Source organism: Squalius cephalus (assembly GCF_949319135.1).
Source record: "Squalius cephalus genome assembly, chromosome: 10".
Lineage (NCBI taxonomy): Eukaryota > Metazoa > Chordata > Actinopteri > Cypriniformes > Leuciscidae > Squalius > Squalius cephalus.
This window is the reverse complement of record NC_137131.1, coordinates 20,582,049-20,592,638: the sequence shown is the minus strand read 5'-3', so window position 1 is coordinate 20,592,638 and position 10,590 is coordinate 20,582,049. Positions and strand designations below refer to the sequence as shown.

General features: G+C 38.5%; 1 long non-coding RNA gene across 1 annotated transcript in view; it reads right to left on the bottom strand.

Annotated features, from left to right (window-relative positions):
- LOC307165541 overlaps positions 1-10,590 on the bottom strand; it is a 187,716-nt gene that overhangs the window by 49,648 nt on the left and 127,478 nt on the right. The gene's annotated exons all lie outside the window — the stretch shown is intronic.

Below are 10,590 nucleotides of genomic sequence, written 5' to 3'. Positions count from 1 at the left end.
ACACTGGCACCTGACGTTGATTCAACAGTGACTCGACGTTAAAATGTCAGCTGGGATATGTCTCGTCTTTTGCTTTTGAGAGACCTTTCAAAGAGATTGCCTTTCAGACACCGTGTGTGGTACTACAATCTTGCAACCAATTCCACTCATTTTACAATTATTAGATGATGGGGGGGAAAAGTGAATTGTAAAGTATCAGTGGTTAAATACTGACTAATCACAACATGATTCTGCACATGTGGATAGTAAATCATCGTCAGGTGGTATTGATAATGTGCTTGTAAGTGTTTCCAACGCTATTGCCTAATCTAACTGGATTCAATTTGTCAGTTGTCTAGTAATTTGCTTCAAGAATCAAGACCTGAATGCAGTTTTTGGGGCCTTCCCGGAAAATTCTTACAACTAAACACTAACAACATTGTGCCCTCTGCTGCCTGATAATGCTGGCGTAATTTTTTCTCTGGCTTGTGAAACTAACTGATCAGTTTGGGTAAATATTTTTAACACAATTTAAATCTTTAAATTGTGCAAACACTTGATTTCTCTGGAGGCCTGTAGAAAGTTTGTGCACCTCAAATTTGGCTTGTTTTCGGCTGCTGTGACGAACGGTTTGCGTGCTTTATCAATTTATTAATCTCAACTCGTTTACATATCCCTTATGCTGAATTCCTGCAACTCAGTTAATCAAAAATAACCAGTTCTGGGAACGTTGCTGACATGTTTAGAAAAAAGGTGCTATGTTTTAGCAAACAAGACAGTGATTCAGGTAAGATAAAGTTAGATTTGGTGATGTAGGCCTAAACAACCAACTCAGAAACCCAAAAAAAAAAATGAAAGCTGTCACTTGAGATTCCTTGCCTACTGCTCTCAGAAATCGCAGAATTTAAAGTTATAGTAGGCTACTGTGCACACACAGAGACACAAAAGAAATAAATTTCATAACAGAAAATTGTTTTCCTGTTTGATCATTCTGCATACAGCAGACTTAAACCTTGACAACAGATCACATTTATTTCATAAGATGAATTACTGAGATGAGGTAAAAAAAAAACAAAAAACACTGGGGGTCCATGTTTCTGGGTTCCGGAAGGGTCTAATGGATTGTCAACCTTAAAATCAGTCCTGTTTGTGTGGTGGAACAAGCAATGGTATATAGAACTATGTTTAACATCTTAATTTCATTAACTAATTATGTTAACTCAGCTAATTTAATGTAGAAGAGATGGACACTATGTAAACTAAGTAGGCCTAAATGTATTGTTTAGAGTTTCCTCTGACTAAAGATTTTCCACTGTTGATATGGAATATGCAAGTGTCAGAAAAAAGAAAAGCTTTACTGCTACAATGGGGTTTAATAGATGCTATATCAGGGTTCACCAATCTCGGTCCTGGAGGGCCGCTGTCCTGCAGAGTTTAGCTCCAGCCAGCTCCAACACACCTGTTTGAAAGTTTCTATGCCTAGTGAGACCTTGATTAGCTGGTTCAGGTGTGTTTAATTGGGGTTGGAGCTAAACTCTGCAGGACAGCGGCCCTCCAGGACCGAGATTGGTGAACCCTGTGCTATATGCTGAGGGAGAAACTGCAAATTTAACATTTTTCTCTTTTCTGACTTTTCTTTTCTAAGGCTATATCCTAGAAAAATCCTGGAAACTCAAAATTAACTCAATAGCATAATATTCTCATTTCAAAATAAATTTAATTTCTCCTACATTTCTTCTCCTTTAATGAAGAAGACGTTGTAGGCTACCCTTTTTGCATTTGCGCCACAGTAAAGTGACATATTACTGATTGACTTTAAAAGATCCTGGATATCATTCATATTGCCAGCATATTGCAGATGTGACTCACACAAACACGAATATCAGCGAGAGCAGTATGTTTACATAATTACAGGTTATTTATTTTTTTATTATTCGTTTTGGTATAGCCTACATTAAATCTCTTAGTACACAAACTAAAATGATCACACTGGTAACACGGTTACATTCTTTCAAAACATGATCTCTTTATTCAGTTGATCGATAACTCACCAAGTACGTTATGATTTCGACCAAATGCGTCGGGGCAGTATATGTTGACGAATCAACCGCATTTCAACGTTGAATCGATGTTTTATTTTCAACGTAATAACGTTCTGATATACCGACCAAATAGTGAACGTTGATTCAACGTTGAAATTTGATCGACGACTGATACTAACCTTTACAACTAAAAATCAACGTTGAATCGACATCGGTCTGCTATCTGGGATGAAATTTGAAAAATGCAAATTCCAGGCCTGGAAAGGTTTTGGAAAAATAAAAAGACCCAGAAAGTTTTGGAAAAGTCATGGATTTTTTTTTTTTTTTAACACAGCATAATATGTGATTAATACAAAAACTGTTTAATAAAAAAAATATTTCGCGTTGTCTTAACGTCCTTATTTCGGGCGGCATAACGTTCAGTTCACTTCCGATTCACTTGTTGCGATGTTGCTGAGGCGAAGTCGGTGCTGACAGAAATTTAATTGAAATGGCAGGAAAGTGGCACGAGCATGCTAAAGTTTTGCAAGCACCGGTGGGTCGAGAATGTAGCGGAAAGAGCATTGCTGCTCTGGCCGCATGTGAAACGATACGCAGAATATTAGCCTACGTCTGTCTCCTGCACGCGAGAGGAGAGAAGAAAACGAGTAAATGTCAGTTCAATTGTGAGTTCATTCTATATTAGGAGTGTGTGCGATATTGTCTATGAACTATGATGATATTGTAATCATTGTTTTAACTATGTACGAGGCACTGCGAGTGCGAGCTGACATCGCGTTTGTCTCTCATGCTTGCTTTCACTGCGTGATGTGTCAGTGCAGTTATAGATGCCCCCAAATGAGTTTTTGTCTTATATTTATATCATATTATGTTGTTATATTAGAATATCACATGAGCAAGAGTGCCGTTTTCCTTTGCACAATTGCAAATGTGCTATTTATTTTATACAACAGTTAAATTAACAATAAAGTTAACATTGCGAGTTACTTTTTGGACACAATATTGTCAATTTTCACTTTATATCGCCGACGAGAATTTCATAAGTCGTAGTCCAACAGACATCGATTATTTATTTATTTATTTAATGAAATCCGCGTTTTGAACGAATCATTTTAACGATTCAATGAACAATCACTTGTTTTTCTGAATGAATCAGCCGTTTGAACGAATCGGTTGAATAAATGACTCCAATAACTCGCTTATTAAGACTTGCCGCCACCTACTGGTGGTTTTAGTTTCATGTTTAAAGTATCCTTTAATTAAAAAGTTAAAATTATAAATCATTTAAATATTGAATAGCTTTATTTATGCAATTGTAAATGAAGTATAAATATAGTAGGCTAATGCCAGTTTTGATGCCGCTTCTGTCTCACCTCTGCACTGCAAGGATGGATTTTAATTTAATGATTTAATTTGACATTAGTACTGTGTTATTCTAATATAATTTAATTTGAATGTTAGAATTTGACATAAAAGGTGATGCATACCTCTAAATACGTTTAGAAAAAATGTCCATATATAGGTGAAAATACCCCTGGAAATCAGTTTTCGGTGGCAAATTTTGCCCCTTAATAAAAATGTTAATTTCGGTCACTGCTGTGAACTGATCACTGCATAGAATATAAAAAATATGAATATCTTCGTGAGTCTGCTGTCAACAACAGGCCTAAACCGGCCAGGATACCAGTACAAAAACACAATCAGTAAAATATCATCTAATTATTATCAACAAAATTTTGAAAATATCGAGACATATTTTTGTCAATATTGCGCACCCCTAATGTACGGTATTAATTTTGAGGGTAAATTTTAACACAAATTTTTATTCTTATAATGTCGACTGACATTTTCAGGAATACATAGTCATGGAAATGTGCCGAAAAGTCATGGAAAAGTCATGGAAAAGTCATGGAAAAGTATTGGTTAAAATGTGTATGAACCCTGAACCTCTTCTTCAGCTGTGATCACGTACAGCCCGTTTAAACACTTAAAAGACTTTTGAAACTGCATTGATTTGGACTTAACGATGGTGACCAATGTTTGTTACCGTTGTCCGTTGTAAATTTTCATTTTGGGGTGAACTAATCCTTTAACAAGTGCATTTATAATGTACAGTACCAGTGATGTTTAGTTCTTCAATTTGATGTTTTAAAAAATAGGAAAGTGGTCACAAGTATAAGCCCTGGAGTAGGGCAGGAGTAAAATTTAAACGTCTAACCTTTCTTTCTTTCTTTCTTTCTTTCAAAGATAAGATTATCACTCTTAAAGCAGAGATCACCTTGCTCAAAGATGAGTGTGATTTTTTGAAAAAGGAAATTGAAAAGATGAAGTCTGCTGTCCCATCTGCAATGACACAAAGATATGCTGTTCCTATAGTGCCACAGCCCTCATGTTTGTGTTTCATGCTTTTTTTTTTTTTTTGTTGTTGCTGTCAGAACAACTATGCCTTTTTTAAAAACATTTTCTGCTGCACTACAGTCATTATCACTATAAAATGTCACAACCCCCCCCCATGATCTGCCTCAAACTTCACCAAAATGTGTTTTCTTCAAAATTACAGTTACTACAGTAATATCAGGTGGCACAAAATGTTTAGAGTGGAGGATTGTTCGACAACTTAAAATTGAAGGTGTAGCTTGCTAAGAGCATGTATATATATTCATATTTTTGCAGTGCAGCAAGACCAATGGGACTCCATCAACTCCTCAACTTCAGAGTCCCCTGTGGAAGTTAAGAAAAAGAAGAGCAAGAAAAGAAAGAAGAAGAAAAGCAAGAGAAGCAAATAAAGGGGTTGGGGGGTATAATGTGTTACTTTGTTGTTTGAGTATACTGTAGAAAAGACAATGTTTTATTAAGATGAAAAAGTGTTTTGAAATGTTTTTGTAAAATAAAAGTCAGAAATTAAATTGGATCCTTTATTGTATATTTACTGCACACTACACAGAACAAGGGGGTAACAAGCGCCACTTTAATTTACAGCCCGCAGGAGTTACACTTACCCTGTAACTACACAGAACAAGGGGGTAACAAGCGCCACTTTAATTTACAGCCCGTAGGAGTTACACTTACCCTGTAACTACACAGAACAAGGGGGTAACAAGCGCCACTTTAATTTACAGCCCGCAGGAGTTACACTTACCCTGTAACTACACAGAACAAGGGGGTAACAAGCGCCACTTTAATTTACAGCCCGCAGGAGTTACACTTACCCTGTAACTACACAGAACAAGGGGGTAACAAGCGCCACTTTAATTTACAGCCCGCATGAGTTACACTTACCCTGTAAATACACAGTTGAAACGGGTAACAATCACTACTTACTATGTAACAATACGAAACAACACTATTTGCACAGTAATTACAGAGAAAGGTAAGCTACTCTTATAAAAAAAAAAAAAAAAAAATTTAATTACACAGTATATTTGCCCTGACATTTAAGTGGCATTGCAATACAATGTGATAAGGTAAGTATAAGTACTACATGGTACGTTCTAAATTAAAGTCATAGCAGAATTATTATTTTTTTTGGCTAAATGTTAAGTAGTTTAGTAAGAAAAGCCAATAAATAGCATTGCCAATGTTTTTCGAAATCAGCTGTTTATAAAATTGTTTCAGATTAAATTTTTATCATACTGTGCTTACATACAGCCATATATATATATATATATATATATATATATATATATATATATATATATATATATATATATATATATATAAAATTTACAACCCACAGATGTCAAAATTACCCTGTAACTACATTGCACAAAGACATATTTTTCCAGAAATGTGATAAAAACTTTTATATACAACAGACGTACAATTTTTGCCTGGGATATATTAACAGAATAGGTACCTGTTAGTTTTAAAATAATTACATTATAAATAATTTGCTTGTATATCTGGTTGTACCCCTTTATTACCCAAAACTTAACATATTGTTCCCTTATACCTACACGGAGGTACACTATAATTACAGAAACGTACACCGTAATTTCGGTTTACTTACGAAGTTCTTTGCAGGTTGTATATCTGCTTGTTACCCCTTTATTACCCAAAACTTAACATATTGTTCCCTTATACCTACACGGAAGTACACTATAATTACAGAAACGTACACCGTAATTTCGGTTTACTTACGCAGTTGTTTGCGGGTCATAATATAAAGTGTTACCAAACGCATTTGGTTGAACTTTGTGCTTCTGTGATAAACACCAAGCAGCGCGTCATACAGATATACCGAACCCAAGCAGCTCCTCGGAAGCGACAACAGGGCTTGGAGTCGCTACAATTAAGTCAACAAAAAAAAGAGCATTTGCCGAAAGCCATCGCTCGCAATATCAATCCACTCTGAACACGACAAGTAAGTGCATCAGTGATCTACGCGCAGGCAAAGAGCCGCATCAAACGCGAGGAGGCCAGGTAAGCTTACCTGTGGTAGTTTGTATGTGGATATGGAATCCTTATTGCAATAATACATGAAGTATTTACGATTGGAGCATTTGGATGAAAGGATACTTGTTGGATGCCCGTGTGTAAAGGTTGATTTTTGCTGTTATTGACGCTTATGCAATGTGGATTAAATAATGCGATGTTCAGATGGAGTTTCATGGGAAATGACAATGCTGCTTTGTTGAAATGAAAATGACGTATTTGTTGCACACTGGATGTATGTAAAGGTTCACTGAAAGAAATAAAGGGAAAATGAGTGAAATAAATGGTGCGGCCTCATTTCCAGGTGTAAAGCCTAAAAGGCAAAGTAAACTTACTGAAAAAGCGTTTCTCCTAAAGTTGGAAAAATTACAACATGAACGCAAAGGTTTTGTGAGTAAAATGAAAGCCTTAATACCGGAAATGAAAGGACTCATGCATAAAAAGGAAAATGTGTTTCAAGTAAAGGAATCTCTTGGAGCATTGAAGGAATTGAGTGAAAAGGCCATCATTGCTCACGAGGAAGTGTTGCCCTTATTTCCAAAGGATAAAACTGCACAACAAATAGAGTGGTTTTCGAGCATAATGACATACAGTGAAACATTTAAAAATGATGTTCAAAAGTGGCTTGATGAAAGTGAACCCGATGTAAGTGACAAGGGTTTGTTTGAAACAAACGGAAAGTCATCCTTGGCTCAAACAAATGAAACAAATGGAGTAATCGAACATTGTTTGAACACAAAGGAAACTGCTGATGAACTGAAACCTTCAGACAGTGCTTCAAACATTGGAACATGTATCCACTTCTTCTGCACGTTTAAAGGCTGAAGCAGAGCTTGCTGCTTTGGGTGCTCGACAAAGGTTATTGGAAGAAAGACACTCACTGGAAGAAGAAGAAGAAAGATTAAGAAAAAGGAAAGAGAAATTGCAATTAACCACGGAAATTGCTGAAAAAATGGCAACATTGAATATTCTCAAAACAAGAAGTTCTATCAGTGGAAAGTCATCAAAGGTTTCAAATGCAAAAGCAACGTCAAAAGCAGCATCACGTGTCTCAAATGGAATGGATTCTTATGTTGAAAAGAATAAGTCTAGGCAAACTTTCAATGTTCATGCAGGAGAATTTATTCCAGCAATGCATGTAAAACAAAATGCAACCAAAAATGACGAAACATACTCTCTCAAATACACAACAGCTCCCTCTGCTGGACAAAGTTCAGTGCGTCCTCAGGATTTGGCCAACACACAGCTTGTGCATGGACCCATTTTAAACACACAAGTAAATGAAGAAGATGTGGAAAATAACAATGAAGTTTTGGGAATTATGAAAAAGCAGAATGAAATAACAACTCTTTTAATTCAGCAACAATGTCTCGCCGCTCTGCCAAAGCGAGAGATCCCTGTGTTTGATGGGGACCCATTAATGTACCACACCTTCATAAAGGCATTTCAAAATGGAGTCGAGAGAAATACGAATAATAATTCAGATCGTCTATATTTCATGGAACAGCACACTAAAGGCCATGCTAGAGAACTGATAAGGAGCTGTCAACATATCAATCCTGACAATGGATACATGAGAGCAAAGGCTTTATTGAAGGAGCATTTTGGAAACGAACAAAAGGTTGCTGCGGCCTATATGGATAAAGCCCTCTCATGGGCCAACATTAAGAGCGAAGATGTAAGAGCACTACAGGATTACAGCCTGTTTCTTCGGGGCTGTTGCAATGCTATGGAGGACGTGCAATACCTGCATGATTTGGACATGCCCTCCAATATGTTGAATGTTATAAGAAAACTTCCTTATAAGCTCAGAGACAAATGGAGGAGCCGGGCTTGTGATCTGCAGGAAAGCCAAAAAAGGAGAGCAAAGTTCAGTGACATTGTGGATTTCATCGAAAAGCAAATAAAAATCTTAACAGATCCAGTCTTTGGCAGTATTCAAGATCCCCCCACAATAACCGGTAAAGTCGCATTCAAACCAAAGTCACAACCTCGTCTTAAGGGAGCCAGCTTTGCCACTACAGTGGGTCCCACAGGGCAGAAGGCACAGTCTGCAAACAAGGATGTGAAGGCACCAGAACACAAGACGTGTCTCTATTGTGGAGCAGGACATGCACTGGAAATGTGTATGCAGTTGGGAAGGATGGCACATGAGAAGAAAATTGTTTTTCTAAAGGGAAAGGGCATTTGCTTTGGTTGTTTGTGTATAGGACACATGAGCAAGCACTGCCGTAAAAGGATTTCCTGTACTAAGTGTAGCCTTAAACACCCTACTGTCCTCCACAAAGAAACTACGTATAGTGTTGTGCAGACTGAAAGGGGTGATGAGGTCTCTATTGACAATACTCTGGTATCAAGTGGCCTTACAGGGGCTGGGGACCAGGATTGTAAGCTGCCAATTGTGCCCGTTCAAGTTAAATCAAAGAAAGGAAGCAATATAGTCACAACTTATGCATTTCTGGACCAAGGGAGTACTGCAGTGTTTTGTACGGAGTCTCTGATAAACAAGCTCAACCTGACAGGAAGAAAAGGAAATATACTTCTCCGGACGATGGGACAGGAGAAGGTCGTGAGAAGCAATATGGTGTCTGGGCTTGAAGTTGCTGCACTGGATGGAGAGGAGTTTTTGGAGCTGCCAAAGGTCTACACACAGGAATCCATGCCAGTGTACAAAGGGAATATTCCTATAAAAAGGGATATTAAAAAATGGCCTCACCTGAAGCACGTCCACTTACCACAAATTGATGCTGGTATAGAGCTCCTGATTGGGACAAATGTGCCAAGGGCCCTGGAGCCACTAGAAGTGGTGTGCAGTGTAAACGGAGGACCATTTGCAACTAGGACTAGGCTGGGATGGACTGTTAATGGACCACTTGGTGCAGGAAGCAGAGAGACGGTTGCCTGCAGTCAGCCAGAATTAACTGTCAATCGTGTTTCAGTCGTGAATCTGGACGAGCTGTGGCAGCAGCAATTCAAAAACGATTTCCCAGAGAGCGCCATGGATGAAATGCCTGCTCTGTCACGAGACGATCAAAGGTTCCTGGAAAAGGTGACAAATACAACAAAACAAGTGGATGGGCATTATCAGATCGGCTTACCATTGAAGCAAATGAACATCAAAATGCCTAATAACCGGAAAATGGTTGTGCAGCGCTTATTTCAGCTGAAGAAGAGGCTGCAGAAGGATCCAACCTTTTTCACTGAGTATAACACCTTTATTAATCAGCTTGTGGTGAAAGGCTATGCAGAGATGGTGCCTGAAGAGGAGCTGGACCGTGTTAGTGGCAAAGTATGGTATATCCCACACCACGGTGTTTATCATCCCACAAAAAAGAAGCTCAGAGTGGTGTTTGATTGTGGAGCAAGCTGTCAAGGTACAGCGTTAAACGCTCACCTCCTACAAGGCCCAGACCTAACCAGCTCCTTGATTGGTGTGGTGACCCGTTTTAGGAAGGAACCGGTGGTGATAATGGCCGATATAGAGTCAATGTTCCACCAGGTGTTGGTCACCCCCAATGACCGAGATCTGCTCAGGTTTCTCTGGTGGCAAGATGGTGATATGGAGAAAGCACCTAATGAGTACCGGATGAGAGTGCATTTGTTTGGGGCCACGTCATCGCCCAGCTGCGCAAACTATGCCCTCAGAAGGTGTGCAGAGGACTACGGGCATCTTTACAGAGAAGAAACAGCACAAAGGATCTATCATTGTTTCTATGTTGACGATTGCCTAGTGTCTGTGGCCACTGAAGAGGAAGCTGTGCTACAGTATCAGGAGTTGTTCTCACTGTGTTCCAGAGGAGGATTTACTCTCACGAAGTGGATGAGCAATAGAGCAGCAGTCTTGGATGTCATCCCGGAAAATCATAGAGCAAAAGGTACGGAGATTTTGGATATGGAATTTGATTCTGTGCAAGTGGAGAGAGTGCTGGAAGGTTGAATGGTCAATTAAATCGGATACGTTTAAGTTCAGAGTCCAGATCAAGGAAAGACCACTCACCAGAAGAGGAATGCTCTTGACCATTGCCTCCATATATGATCCTCTTGGGATGCTCAGTCCTTTGATTCTAACTGCCAAAAGGATAATGAGAGATCTGTGCAGGAGAGAAATAGGATGGGATGATCATGTTCCTGAATC